This window comes from Giraffa tippelskirchi, chromosome 12 (assembly GCF_054371585.1).
Source record: "Giraffa tippelskirchi isolate mGirTip1 chromosome 12, T2T-mGirTip1v1.2.pri, whole genome shotgun sequence".
Classification (NCBI taxonomy): Eukaryota; Metazoa; Chordata; class Mammalia; order Artiodactyla; family Giraffidae; genus Giraffa; species Giraffa tippelskirchi.
The window spans coordinates 65,220,440-65,235,022 of record NC_137286.1 but is presented as its reverse complement, the minus strand read 5'-3'; the positions used below and the strand labels follow the sequence as shown (position 1 = coordinate 65,235,022).

General features: G+C 54.8%; 1 long non-coding RNA gene across 1 annotated transcript in view; it reads right to left on the bottom strand.

Annotated features, from left to right (window-relative positions):
- Positions 1-14,583, bottom strand: part of LOC145530002 (uncharacterized) — a 1,493,464-nt gene that overhangs the window by 1,356,130 nt on the left and 122,751 nt on the right. Inside the window, exon 18 of the long non-coding RNA XR_014071397.1 lies at positions 7,487-7,598. This is a non-coding gene — a long non-coding RNA (uncharacterized LOC145530002). The remainder of the gene's footprint in view (positions 1-7,486; positions 7,599-14,583) is intronic.

Genomic DNA, 14,583 nt, shown 5'->3' with positions numbered 1-14,583 from the left:
ACCTCAAGCCCCTCCCACTGCTGGAGCCTGACCTCCCCCGGCCCCACCCCTTCCCCTACCCCAGCAGGACGAGAGCTCGTCTTCCCCTGGCTTCCAACGTGAGGCCCGGCCCCGGGCCCCGATTGGGCACTGCCCCAGTCCGGAGCCAATCACAGTGGCCAGGGAGGTGGAACTCACCGATTGGCCAGGGCCAGGTCATGTGACCATACTCCCCAGGAAACTCAAATATTACCAAGATTCCCTAACAAACCAATGAACAAAATTATCCAGTAAAGGCAAACCGTACTTTTTAATGAGGCCAATGTCACAGAAAAAAAAAAAAATCCTTCACAATGAACTGCTCAAGGAAGCTACTAAATAAGCTTTCAGAAAAGTTAAGACTTTTTTTTTTTTTTAATAGGGTGACGGAGAGCTATACCTTTCCCATCTATGTGAATTTAGGTTTAAACTAGATTTCCCTCGGCTATTATATAAGAGAAAAAACCCCACATCACCCACTTTCACTCCCCCACCCCCAAAAAGTGCTTTAGTCTATTGAATTTTTGTGTCCTCAGTTGTGTCTGATTCACGGCAACTCACGAACTCTACACAGCCAGGCTCTTCCGTCCATGGAATTCAGGGCAATTTTTTTCTGTCACAGCAAATGCCCACCCTGGGTGATCCAAAGGCAAGGGCTCAGAGGCTCCTGAGAGACTAACTCCTTTCAGCTGAGCACAGAGCTGGCTCCTCACTGGGATGCCTGTGGCCTGGGGCTCCCAGAGGGGAGAGCAGCACTCGCCCCACCGTGTGGTCACTGCTGGAAGTGCAGGCTGCTCCTCACTCCCCCTTGACAGTGTCCCTGAGGGCAGAACAGTGGGAATCTACTCAAGGTGGAAACGCAAACTCCGATGCAACCAAACTTCCCACAAGGTCTCCAAAACCACTCAGGAACAGGGAATTGGAAACTGCAGGGCATGACATGAATGGAGATGGAGACTTGACACCTTACACCGAGTTCACTTCCAGTTATCCCTAGACAAAGTTTCCATGAAAACTTGTCACAAATCTAGAAGAACAATGAGCAGAAACCGGACACGTGCTTTGAGTCTTCACACACAAAACAAAAAGGCAGCCCACAAAACAACCCAGAGAATACAGTGGACTTTGCAAAATCAAAGATATCTACTGTGGGAAAGACCTCATTACAAAAGCAAAAGACAGGTCATACATCGCGAGACGAATGAGTGGAAACACAAAGCTTCTCAAGGATGTGTCTCCAAACAGACAAAGAACACCAACACGTCAAGCCTGTGAAAACTAGGGAAAGGTCTGAAGGGACAGCAGACTGAGGAAGACACACACAGAGTATCCCGGATGATGTCCAGCACTGAGGGCCTGAAGAAACAACAGTCTAGTTGCACTCCCTCAGGCCTGTGTGACCCTGGATGAGGCCTCTGTTTCCCGGTGGCTCTGAGAGATGGACAGGGAGGAAGGGGAAGAGAAATCACTTGCATTTCTAATACTCACAGCAAAGTCTTCCAATGAGAAGGGAATTATCACCCCCACTGACAATGCCATTCACTGAAGTGATACCCACGAGTCCATCTAACCCAGAAGGGAAGGAAGGACCTGTTCTCACAAAACGGCGAGAGATGGAAGAAGGAAGATCAAGCCCACACCAACCACTGGAAAGAGAAGCTGTGCTCAGGGCTTGAAAGAATTCCTATTGGGAAAATGATGTCACAGCCCCACAAGGCAATCCACAGCTTCGATGCTATTCGTCCCAAAAGGCCAATGCATTTTCGCACCGAACAAAGAATTGCAAAAGGGGTACGGAAACAGAAAAGAGCCTAAATTGTCAATACAATCCGACGAAAAAGCCCCGATACGGACATCCAAGGTTGTGTGAAAGGAAATTAGACGACCAAACTAGGATCCTCAGGAGAGTATCGGAGAAGGCGATGGCGACCCACTCCAGTACTCTTGCCTGGAAAACGCCCTGGACGGAGGAGCCTGGTAGGCTGCAGGCCATGGGGTCGCGCAGAGTCAGACACGACTGAAGTGACTTAGGCGCAGCGGCAGCAGCAGGACAGTATGCTATTGGGAATACAACAACACACACAGATCCAGATCGATGGAATAAAGTTGAGGGTCCAGAAACAAACCACGGCATCCATGGTCAACTCATCTCTGACACAAAAGGGGAGAATATCCAAATGGGAACAAGAAAGCCTCTTCAATAAATGTCCATGGGAAAACCAGACAGCTACATCTGAAGAACGCTATTGGTTTTGATCTCACACCACCTCAATATCGGGGAAAAACCTCACCCTAAAGACTGATGTCATGAGATAGCTAGAAAGAAGCGTAGGTCAAAGGCTCCGTAACATCAGAGTCTCCTTGCCATTTGCTGGGCGGAGGTAGAAATGGGTCTCTTCAAGTAAGGGAAAGAGGAAAACGAAGTACGCCAATGGGTTTCCATCCAATGGAACCTCTTCACAACAGAGAAGCTAAGCATTCAGAAATGCAAAAGATAGGAAACGGAACATGAGAGACTCCTTGCAAGTGGTGTATCTGAGAAGGGGTTCATATGGAAAGAGACGAAGAATGCACAGCACTCAGATTCCAAGAAACACCACCACCACCCTTGACCCTTCCCCCATGACCAACTCCGACCTAAAGCCTTTCTCTCCCTCTAACCTATCCCTAAAACATAACCCTCATCTAATCATATACATGTGCATTCCTAGCATCCATCCATCCACACACGAGAGAGAAAGAGGAAGACACAGACTGAATCGAGAAGGGAAAAGAGAGGGACACAGACAGAGAGAGACACGGAACCAAAGAGAGGAAAGGAGTCGATGGTCCAGACTTTTCATCAATCTGTCTCGAAGGTAGAAGCAATGACAGCGCCCATCCACCCCAGAAGGGGGAAAAGGACGGAAGGTTTGGAGAGGAAAAGACAAGAACGCAGGGAGCCATTAGAAGCTCAGCCACCCGCAGAAGCCGAGCTGGGACACTTGAACAGAATCTCAATGGAAACAGAGGACCAGAAAGTTGGCTACTCTTTTCTATAAGAGAGGGAGACCTTCGAGTCTTCCTTTCGGTCCTCCAACTTGGATGCGGGGTCTCAAAACACTCAGGAGGGGGAGTGCCTTTTCCTGGGTACCACGGCGCATCCAGGCCTCGTTCTGCCCCATTCTGTGCTGTGTCAGCCCTGGATGGAGTCTTTCTTTCTGAAGTCTCAGCACACAAGCTCCACGTGATATCGGCCCCAGGTGGAAAGGCATGGAGCTGCTCGTAGGCCGACAGACCTAGGAAGCAGATGGGAGAATGACCCCCACTCTCCAGATGGAGAGACTGGGGAAACCCTGAGGGGCATACGCTTGTCCAGGGCCACACCACTTATGAGAAGAAGGAGCCTGGTCTGAGAGCAGCGGGGTCCTCGGAGCTCAGGCCCTGGCTGCACCCAGGCCTCCCCAGGGCTGTGGGCTGGGCTGTGTGGCTGTCACTGTGCCTGCACATGGCCTAAGGGGGGTGGTCGAGCAGTCAGAAACCCAGAGATTCCCTTGGGAAGTTTTGGGGAAGGGACCTCAGCACGAACCCCAGGAAATGATGTCAGCTGCCGGCAACAGAACCCAACAGAACCCGCAACCCGTGTATCCAGGCCTCCAGAGCGGAGAGGAGCCCCCAGCCAGATCACTTGCTGCCAGGATGTTCTGCTGTTTGCCCCTGCCCAGAGGCCGGGGCCTCAGGAGAGCTCACAGGCAGTGTGCGTGGGCACCCTGTCGACGTTGGCTCAGGGCACCCCCGAGAGGCCTCTGGCCCTTTGCCCGGAGAAACAGAAAGGTAACACGGGGAGCCCCAGGCCGGGCCAGCCCACCTCTCCCATGCCACCCGGAAACACCGGGTCCTTTGCCTGTGTGTGTGGATGCGGGTTTCTCGGGGTGTGTCTCCCTCAAGGAAGCCCAGGCGGATGTGGGGTCAGAAGCCTGCGGGCAAGTTGTGTCCACACCCCAGGGGAGAGCAGGCTGGCTGGGATGGGGAGAGTGCGGGCAGCGCCGGCCGCCCAGGCTGGCCTCACACCCTCAGGTGGGTCTCTTTCCTCCCGGGTGGGGATCTGAGCAGACACACGTCTCTGACCCTTCTGGGAAGAGAAGTTCGAGCAGGCAGAAGCAGCGGCTCCACTGGCCAGGCCCAGCTCGGAAAAGTCCCAGCATGGCTGGCTGACGGTCACTGTCGTTGCAGAGCTTCCCACGTGATGAGGCCGAGGACGGGGACACCCCGTCCACCTCCCGGCGGGAGGGGTCGGAGCACCACCCCCCCGCCCCTGAGGCCCAGTGCAGGCTCCAGGTGAGCGTGCCCACGGAGGCATCAGCCCCACCGGGGGCGAAGCGGAGGCGGGGAAGGCCTGCTGCCGAGACACCACACAGGATACACCCGGCGGCCCAGTCTGAGGCTGCCACGGAGCTCAGCACACCCGGCTCCGACCCAGAGTCCCGAGAACCCCAGCCTCTGAGGCAGCAGGAGGACCTGGAGCCCAGCACGCCAGAGCACAGAGGTGAGGACGCTGGGGCTGGTGCACGGGAGTGTGTGGGGAGGGGGTGCTGAGCTACACAGGGACGAGTCCCCGAAAGATGCTGCTGGGCCTGCAGCAAGCGCTGGCCTCACACCCCCACCCCCATCTTGCACACTTCAGTCCCAAAAGACATCCGACCCTGGGTATTCTTTGGGAATCTCTTGGAAGCTTTCTGTCCCGGGATACGCACATGCCAAGGCTGGCCTGTGGGCAAACTTTGCTTCTCCCCCAGCTCTAGCACTGGCCTCCAACTGGAACCAGGCTCCACTTCCCAGACCTGTCCCTACAGAGGTGGTGGCTCCAGGTGCAGGACCCAGGGATCCACCGAGGGCAGATGGAGAACCGAGACTTGCCCTCGCAGAGACACCAGGCCAGCTGGGTTCTGGCCAGCACACCGGGCAGATCGGATCTCCGTGCCTGCAGGACCCCCAGCCCCAGGCACTGATGTCCCACCCCCTCAGCCAGAACCTCCACCTCCACGTGCACCTGTACCTGCTCGGGCTTTGGCAGGAGAACCCGAGGCAGAGGAGGAGTCACCGCCTCGGCAGGGAGAGCCTGCCCTGGCTCCCGCGCAACACCCAGACGCCGACGATGACTCACCCACCCCTGCAGGAAGAACGAGCCCCCGCTCTGGACAGAGACCCAGAGCCCTTGCCGGAAACACCACGTCCAGGGGAGCGGTCGGCTCTGCCGCCTCCATCCCTGTCGGCTCACCGTGGACGCTGTCAACTCGGTCTGCCCCCAGGGGACATGGAGTTCCTTTCCCCTGAACTGCTTTGCATTTGGTTTGTTTCCACCTTTCTGGTGATGTTTTATTTTTTGTATGGTTTCCTGTATTTTTGTTGGTTAAGTTGGGATCAGTAAACTTTTTCATCATTGTTGCAATTTGGGAACACTGTTGTGTAACTGGTGATACTGTGTTACCATCACCACTTTGTGGTTTCAGACCCGTTTGATCTTTATGCCCCACCCCCCAACAAAGCCTGGATTCAAGGCAAGCACGCCCTGTTCATCCCTCCCCCCGATCCTGAACACAATTTCATCTTTTCTTTCTGCATTCCTTCCTATATTCTTGGTGTCCCCAATCAATGACTCTCAGTGAAATGACTGAAGGAGTTTCTTTCGGACTCTCCACCTACTGTAAGACTCCATTGGAGAGTTCTCATTTTTATGTCATTTGAACTAGCCTTTGATAGCTGACAGGACGGTGTACGTCCTTTCAAGATATCATGTGCCAAACGAAGCCCTTTTGGCAAATGCCATCATTATCTCCAGGCAGGCATTGCTGTTTGAAGGGTGACATCTCAGCCAGAAGGCAGAGGCTGAGCTCCTCTTGTTGCACCAGCTCCCAAAAGAAGCCAAGAAAGGGAGCTGGAACAACAAACCACCCCAACGCCCAGGAAAGCGTTCTTCACGACAGAAGGCTAGAAAATGACCCAACAACCTTGTGGCCCAGAACCCCTCTAGAAAAATCACTGTTCCATAAAAAAGAGAAACACGTGGGAAGTTCCAAGGAGAGGCAATGCCCATGGCCAGTGTACTTTAGAGACGGCCTGACCGCTCCGGGGAAGACACGCACCGACGGAACCCCTTGGGAAACAGCAGTGAGAGTCCTCACCGTCGTAAGGGTTTCCTCTGGGGACAACCTGCCCTGGGCACCACATGAGGGAGCAGACCGGCTTCTCTTCCTCTGCTCCCACACCATTCACTCATGAAGGCAGCTCAGGTGTTCTCATGCCCTGCCTGCCTGCCTGCCTGCCTGCCTGGCTCATCCGTGAGCTGTGACCACCTCCAGGGCAGGACTCCACCTTCTCCTCTCTGTGTACCGTGAATCTGCACACAGTGGGCTTTCAGAACCTTAGGAGACTTGAGCCATTCCCACTCGAGCCAGAACCCTCCCCAGGAAGGAAAACGGCTGTGGGGTCATTTTGGCCCCAGCACTGGTTCCGAAAGCCTGGCGGCTCCTACAGCCTCTACGGTGTGAAGAGGGAGGTCCCTTTTGACAGAGCTTTCCGGCTGTCAGATCTAAGCTGTTGTTTCACTGTCAGCTGTGTCTCTTCCGTTGCAGCCAGGTGGGCCACGCTGCTCCAAAGGGGCTCACAAGCTGAGTGGCAAGGGAGGTATTGAGAGGACAGGGATGGCTACAACGTGCTGCAAACTGAGTGAGGGTCCCCACAATCCTCAGCAAAGGTCTGTGGTGTGCAAGTGGGGAGTAGAGGGCCCCCAAGTTCCAAAGGAAGGGAGGTACTCGGGAGCTAAAGCCCTTGGCTGCTGTGGTAGCAGCTGCAGATGGCAGCTCGTCCACAGTGCACTTCGAATGAGGTCATATGAGCGGGACTCTGGAAATGGCTCCGAAATCAAGAGAAAGGGGTCAGGGTATGTGGGAATCCGGCGGGGGTGGGGGGTGGATGAAGGAAGGTGTCCTTCCTCTCTCCAGTGCAATTTGGTTTGGTGAGTCTCAAAGCTACCAGATGGCACTTCCCAAGTCAGGCCCCCGCAGGAATCAGGGTGGGCTGCGTGCCTCAGCCCCTGCCACAGGGACAAGCCACACCAGTGGCCTCCCTGAGCTCCAATGGCCGGATCTGGGGGTTCTGTCTGGGTGCACACCTCCTTGCTCTGGCCAAGTTCCCCCCTTCTCTGAGCACCAGCTTCATCCTCTCGAATGAGGACATCGATTGCTACCTTGGCACGTTACTCTCTTCATCCTGTGAAGACTCATTAGGCTTATCCTACAATTACTAGCTGGCCCGAAGAGATATCTCCTGAATCCAGATTAAGCTGGAGTCTCCCAGGCTCATCTGGCATGTCTTCCCTGAAGTCTGCCAAAACCCACACCCTTGCATTTCCAGGGACTCCCCTTAGCCAGCTGGGCAGAAAACCCAGCATGGTTCAAACAAGCTGACAGACAAGCGGGAGAGGACTCACGGGCAGACGGCCTCCCTCAGGTCTCGGGTGGAGCTCTGGGACCACAGCAGCAGCGGGCCATCCCAGCCCCTGGGCTCAGCAGCGCCCTCATTCTCAGGCCGGCGGCTCTGCCCTGAGGGGAGCAGGAAGGTCACCAACTGCCGTAGGCGGACCTCAAGCCCCTCCCACTGCTGGAGCCTGACCTCCCCCGGCCCCACCCCTTCCCCTACCCCAGCAGGACGAGAGCTCGTCTTCCCCTGGCTTCCAACGTGAGGCCCGGCCCCGGGCCCCGATTGGGCACTGCCCCAGTCCGGAGCCAATCACAGTGGCCAGGGAGGTGGAACGCACCGATTGGCCAGGGCCAGGTCATGTGACCATACTCCCCAGGAAACTCAAATATTACCAAGATTCCCTAACAAACCAATGAACAAAATTATCCAGTAAAGGCAAACCGTACTTTTTAATGAGGCCAATGTCACAGAAAAAAAAAAAAAATCCTTCACAATGAACTGCTCAAGGAAGCTACTAAATAAGCTTTCAGAAAAGTTAAGACTTTTTTTTTTTTTTTTAATAGGGTGACGGAGAGCTATACCTTTCCCATCTATGTGAATTTAGGTTTAAACTAGATTTCCCTCGGCTATTATATAAGACAAAAAACCCCACATCACCCCCTTTCACTCCCCCCACCCCCAAAAAGTGTTTTAGTCTATTGAATTTTTGTGTCCTCAGTTGTGTCTGATTCACGGCAACTCACGAACTCTACACAGCCAGGCTCTTCCGTCCATGGAATTCAGGGCAATTTTTTCTGTCACAGCAAATGCCCACCCTGGGTGATCCAAAGGCAAGGGCTCAGAGGCTCCTGAGAGACTAACTCCTTTCAGCTGAGCACAGAGCTGGCTCCTCACTGGGATGCCTGTGGCCTGGGGCTCCCAGAGGGGAGAGCAGCACTCGCCCCACCGTGTGGTCACTGCTGGAAGTGCAGGCTGCTCCTCACTCCCCCTTGACAGTGTCCCTGAGGGCAGAACAGTGTGAATCTACTCAAGGTGGAAACGCAAACTTCGATGCAACCAAACTTCCCACAAGGTCTCCAAAACCACTCAGGAACAGGGAATTGGAAACTGCAGGGCATGACATGAATGGAGATGGAGACTTGACACCTTACACCGAGTTCACTTCCAGTTATCCCTAGACAAAGTTTCCATGAAAACTTGTCACAAATCTAGAAGAACAATGAGCAGAAACCGGACACGTGCTTTGAGTCTTCACACACAAAACAAAAAGGCAGCCCACAAAACAACCCAGAGAATACAGTGGACTTTGCAAAATCAAAGATATCTACTGTGGGAAAGACCTCATTACAAAAGCAAAAGACAGGTCATACATCGCGAGACGAATGAGTGGAAACACAAAGCTTCTCAAGGATGTGTCTCCAAACAGACAAAGAACACCAACACGACAAGCCTGTGAAAACTAGGGAAAGGTCTGAAGGGACAGCAGACTGAGGAAGACACACACAGAGTATCCCGGATGATGTCCAGCACTGAGGGCCTGAAGAAACAACAGTCTAGTTGCACTCCCTCAGGCCTGTGTGACCCTGGATGAGGCCTCTGTTTCCCGGTGGCTCTGAGAGATGGACAGGGAGGAAGGGGAAGAGAAATCACTTGCATTTCTAATACTCACAGCAAAGTCTTCCAATGAGAAGGTAATTACCACCCCCACTGCCAATGCCATTCACTGAAGTGATACCCACGAGTCCATCTAACCCAGAAGGGAAGGAAGGACCTGTTCTCACAAAACGGCGAGAGATGGAAGAAGGAAGATCAAGCCCACACCAACCACTGGAAAGAGAAGCTGTGCTCAGGGCTTGAAAGAATTCCTATTGGGAAAATGATGTCACAGCCCCACAAGGCAATCCACAGCTTCGATGCTATTCCTCCCAAAAGGCCAATGCATTTTCGCACCGAACAAAGAATTGCAAAAGGGGTACGGAAACAGAAAAGAGCCTAAATTGTCAATACAATCCGACGAAAAAGCCCCGATACGGACATCCAAGGTTGTGTGAAAGGAAATTAGACGACCAAACTAGGATCCTCAGGAGAGTATCGGAGAAGGCGATGGCGACCCACTCCAGTACTCTTGCCTGGAAAACGCCCTGGACGGAGGAGCCTGGTAGGCTGCAGGCCATGGGGTCGCGCAGAGTCAGACACGACTGAAGTGACTTAGGCGCAGCGGCAGCAGCAGGACAGTATGCTATTGGGAATACAACAACACACACAGATCCAGATCGATGGAATAAAGTTGAGGGTCCAGAAACAAACCACGGCATCCATGGTCAACTCATCTCTGACACAAAAGGGGAGAATATCCAAATGGGAACAAGAAAGCCTCTTCAATAAATGTCCATGGGAAAACCAGACAGCTACATCTGAAGAACGCTATTGGTTTTGATCTCACACCACCTCAATATCGGGGAAAAACCTCACCCTAAAGACTGATGTCATGAGATAGCTAGAAAGAAGCGTAGGTCAAAGGCTCCGTAACATCAGAGTCTCCTTGCCATTTGCTGGGCGGAGGTAGAAATGGGTCTCTTCAAGTAAGGGAAAGAGGAAAACGAAGTACGCCAATGGGTTTCCATCCAATGGAACCTCTTCACAACAGAGAAGCTAAGCATTCAGAAATGCAAAAGATGGGAAACGGAACATGAGAGACTCCTTGCAAGTGGTGTATCTGAGAAGGGGTTCATATGGAAAGAGACGAAGAATGCACAGCACTCAGATTCCAAGAAACACCACCACCACCCTTGACCCTTCCCCCATGACCAACTCCGACCTAAAGCCTTTCTCTCCCTCTAACCTATCCCTAAAACATAACCCTCATCTAATCATATACATGTGCATTCCTAGCATCCATCCATCCACACACGAGAGAGAAAGAGGAAGACACAGACTGAATCGAGAAGGGAAAAGAGAGGGACACAGACAGAGAGAGACACGGAACCAAAGAGAGGAAAGGAGTCGATGGTCCAGACTTTTCATCAATCTGTCTCGAAGGTAGAAGCAATGACAGCGCCCATCCACCCCAGAAGGGGGAAAAGGACGGAAGGTTTGGAGAGGAAAAGACAAGAACGCAGGGAGCCATTAGAAGCTCAGCCACCCGCAGAAGCCGAGCTGGGACACTTGAACAGAATCTCAATGGAAACAGAGGACCAGAAAGTTGGCTACTCTTTTCTATAAGAGAGGGAGACCTTCGAGTCTTCCTTTCGGTCCTCCAACTTGGATGCGGGGTCTCAAAACACTCAGGAGGGGGAGTGCCTTTTCCTGGGTACCACGGCGCATCCAGGCCTCGTTCTGCCCCATTCTGTGCTGTGTCAGCCCTGGATGGAGTCTTTCTTTCTGAAGTCTCAGCACACAAGCTCCACGTGATATCGGCCCCAGGTGGAAAGGCATGGAGCTGCTCGTAGGCCGACAGACCTAGGAAGCAGATGGGAGAATGACCCCCACTCTGCAGATGGAGAGACTGGGGAAACCCTGAGGGACATACGCTTGTCCAGGGCCACACCACTTATGAGAAGAAGGAGCCTGGTCTGAGAGCAGCGGGGTCCTCGGAGCTCAGGCCCTGGCTGCACCCAGGCCTCCCCAGGGCTGTGGGCTGGGCTGTGTGGCTGTCACTGTGCCTGCACATGGCCTAAGGGGGGTGGTCGAGCAGTCAGAAACCCAGAGATTCCCTTGGGAAGTTTTGGGGAAGGGACCTCAGCACGAACCCCAGGAAATGATGTCAGCTGCCGGCAACAGAACCCAACAGAACCCGCAACCCGTGTATCCAGGCCTCCAGAGCGGAGAGGAGCCCCCAGCCAGATCACTTGCTGCCAGGATGTTCTGCTGTTTGCCCCTGCCCAGAGGCCGGGGCCTCAGGAGAGCTCACAGGCAGTGTGCGTGGGCACCCTGTCGACGTTGGCTCAGGGCACCCCCGAGAGGCCTCTGGCCCTTTGCCCGGAGAAACAGAAAGGTAACACGGGGAGCCCCAGGCCGGGCCAGCCCACCTCTCCCATGCCACCCGGAAACACCGGGTCCTTTGCCTGTGTGTGTGGATGCGGGTTTCTCGGGGTGTGTCTCCCTCAAGGAAGCCCAGGCGGATGTGGGGTCAGAAGCCTGCGGGCAAGTTGTGTCCACACCCCAGGGGAGAGCAGGCTGGCTGGGATGGGGAGAGTGCGGGCAGCGCCGGCCGCCCAGGCTGGCCTCACACCCTCAGGTGGGTCTCTTTCCTCCCGGGTGGGGATCTGAGCAGACACACGTCTCTGACCCTTCTGGGAAGAGAAGTTCGAGCAGGCAGAAGCAGCGGCTCCACTGGCCAGGCCCAGCTCGGAAAAGTCCCAGCATGGCTGGCTGACGGTCACTGTCGTTGCAGAGCTTCCCACGTGATGAGGCCGAGGACGGAGACACCCCGTCCACCTCCCGGAGGGAGGGGTCGGAGCACCACCCCCCCGCCCCTGAGGCCCAGTGCAGGCTCCAGGTGAGCGTGCCCACGGAGGCATCAGCCCCACCGGGGGCGAAGCAGAGGCGGGGAAGGCCTGCTGCCGAGACACCACACAGGATACACCCGGCGGCCCAGTCTGAGGCTGCCACGGAGCTCAGCACACCCGGCTCCGAGCCAGAGTCCCGAGAACCCCAGCCTCTGAGGCAGCAGGAGGACCTGGAGCCCAGCACGCCAGAGCACAGAGGTGAGGACGCTGGGGCTGGTGCACGGGAGTGTGTGGGGAGGGGGTGCTGAGCTACACAGGGACAAGTCCCCGAAAGATGCTGCTGGGCCTGCAGCAAGCGCTGGCCTCACACCCCCACCCCCATCTTGCACACTTCAGTCCCAAAAGACATCCGACCCTGGGTATTCTTTGGGAATCTCTTGGAAGCTTTCTGTCCCGGGATACGCACATGCCAAGGCTGGCCTGTGGGCAAACTTTGCTTCTCCCCCAGCTCTAGCACTGGCCTCCAACTGGAACCAGGCTCCACTTCCCAGACCTGTCCCTACAGAGGTGGTGGCTCCAGGTGCAGGACCCAGGGATCCACCGAGGGCAGATGGAGAACCGAGACTTGCCCTCGCAGAGACACCAGGCCAGCTGGGTTCTGGCCAGCACACCGGGCAGATCGGATCTCCGTGCCTGCAGGACCCCCAGCCCCAGGCACTGATGTCCCACCCCCTCAGCCAGAACCTCCACCTCCACGTGCACCTGTACCTGCTCGGGCTTTGGCAGGAGAACCCGAGGCAGAGGAGGAGTCACCGCCTCGGCAGGGAGAGCCTGCCCTGGCTCCCGCGCAACACCCAGACGCCGACGATGACTCACCCACCCCTGCAGGAAGAACGAGCCCCCGCTCTGGACAGAGACCCAGAGCCCTTGCCGGAAACACCACGTCCAGGGGAGCGGTCGGCTCTGCCGCCTCCATCCCTGTCGGCTCACCGTGGACGCTGTCAACTCGGTCTGCCCCCAGGGGACATGGAGTTCCTTTCCCCTGAACTGCTTTGCATTTGGTTTGTTTCCACCTTTCTGGTGATGTTTTATTTTTTGTATGGTTTCCTGTATTTTTGTTGGTTAAGTTGGGATCAGTAAACTTTTTCATCATTGTTGCAATTTGGGAACACTGTTGTGTAACTGGTGATACTGTGTTACCATCACCACTTTGTGGTTTCAGACCCGTTTGATCTTTATGCCCCACCCCCCAACAAAGCCTGGATTCAAGGCAAGCACGCCCTGTTCATCCCTCCCCCCGATCCTGAACACAATTTTATCTTTTCTTTCTGCATTCCTTCCTATATTCTTGGTGTCCCCAATCAATGACTCTCAGTGAAATGACTGAAGGAGTTTCTTTCGGAATCTCCACCTACTGTAAGACTCCATTGGAGAGTTCTCATTTTTATGTCATTTGAACTAGCCTTTGATAGCTGACAGGACGGTGTACGTCCTTTCAAGATATCATGTGCCAAACGAAGCCCTTTTGGCAAATGCCATCATTATCTCCAGGCAGGCATTGCTGTTTGAAGGGTGACATCTCAGCCAGAAGGCAGAGGCTGAGCTCCTCTTGTTGCACCAGCTCCCAAAAGAAGCCAAGAAAGGGAGCTGGAACAACAAACCACCCCAACGCCCAGGAAAGCGTTCTTCACGACAGAAGGCTAGAAAATGACCCAACAACCTTGTGGCCCAGAACCCCTCTAGAAAAATCACTGTTCTATAAAAAAGAGAAACACGTGGGAAGTTCCAAGGAGAGGCAATGCCCATGGCCAGTGTACTTTAGAGACGGCCTGACCGCTCCGGGGAAGACACGCACCGACGGAACCCCTTGGGAAACAGCAGTGAGAGTCCTCACCGTCGTAAGGGTTTCCTCTGGGGACAACCTGCCCTGGGCACCACATGAGGGAGCAGACCGGCTTCTCTTCCTCTGCCCCCACACCATTCACTCATGAAGGCAGCTCAGGTGTTCTCATGCCCTGCCTGCCTGCCTGCCTGCCTGGCTCATCCGTGAGCTGTGACCACCTCCAGGGCAGGACTCCACCTTCTCCTCTCTGTGTACCGTGAATCTGCACACAGTGGGCTTTCAGAACCTTAGGAGACTTGAGCCATTCCCACTCGAGCCAGAACCCTCCCCAGGAAGGAAAACGGCTGTGGAGTCATTTTGGCCCCAGCACTGGTTCCGAAAGCCTGGCGGCTCCTACAGCCTCTACGGTGTGAAGAGGGAGGTCCCTTTTGACAGAGCTTTCCGGCTGTCAGATCTAAGCTGTTGTTTCACTGTCAGCTGTGTCTCTTCCGTTGCAGCCAGGTGGGCCACGCTGCTCCAAAGGGGCTCACAAGCTGAGTGGCAAGGGAGGTATTGAGAGGACAGGGATGGCTACAACGTGCTGCAAACTGAGTGAGGGTCCCCACAATCCTCAGCAAAGGTCTGTGGTGTGCAAGTGGGGAGTAGAGGGCCCCCAAGTTCCAAAGGAAGGGAGGTACTCGGGAGCTAAAGCCCTTGGCTGCTGTGGTAGCAGCTGCAGATGGCAGCTCGTCCACAGTGCACTTCGAATGAGGTCATATGAGCGGGACTCTGGAAATGGCTCCGAAATCAAGAGAAAGGGGTCAGGGTATGTGGGAA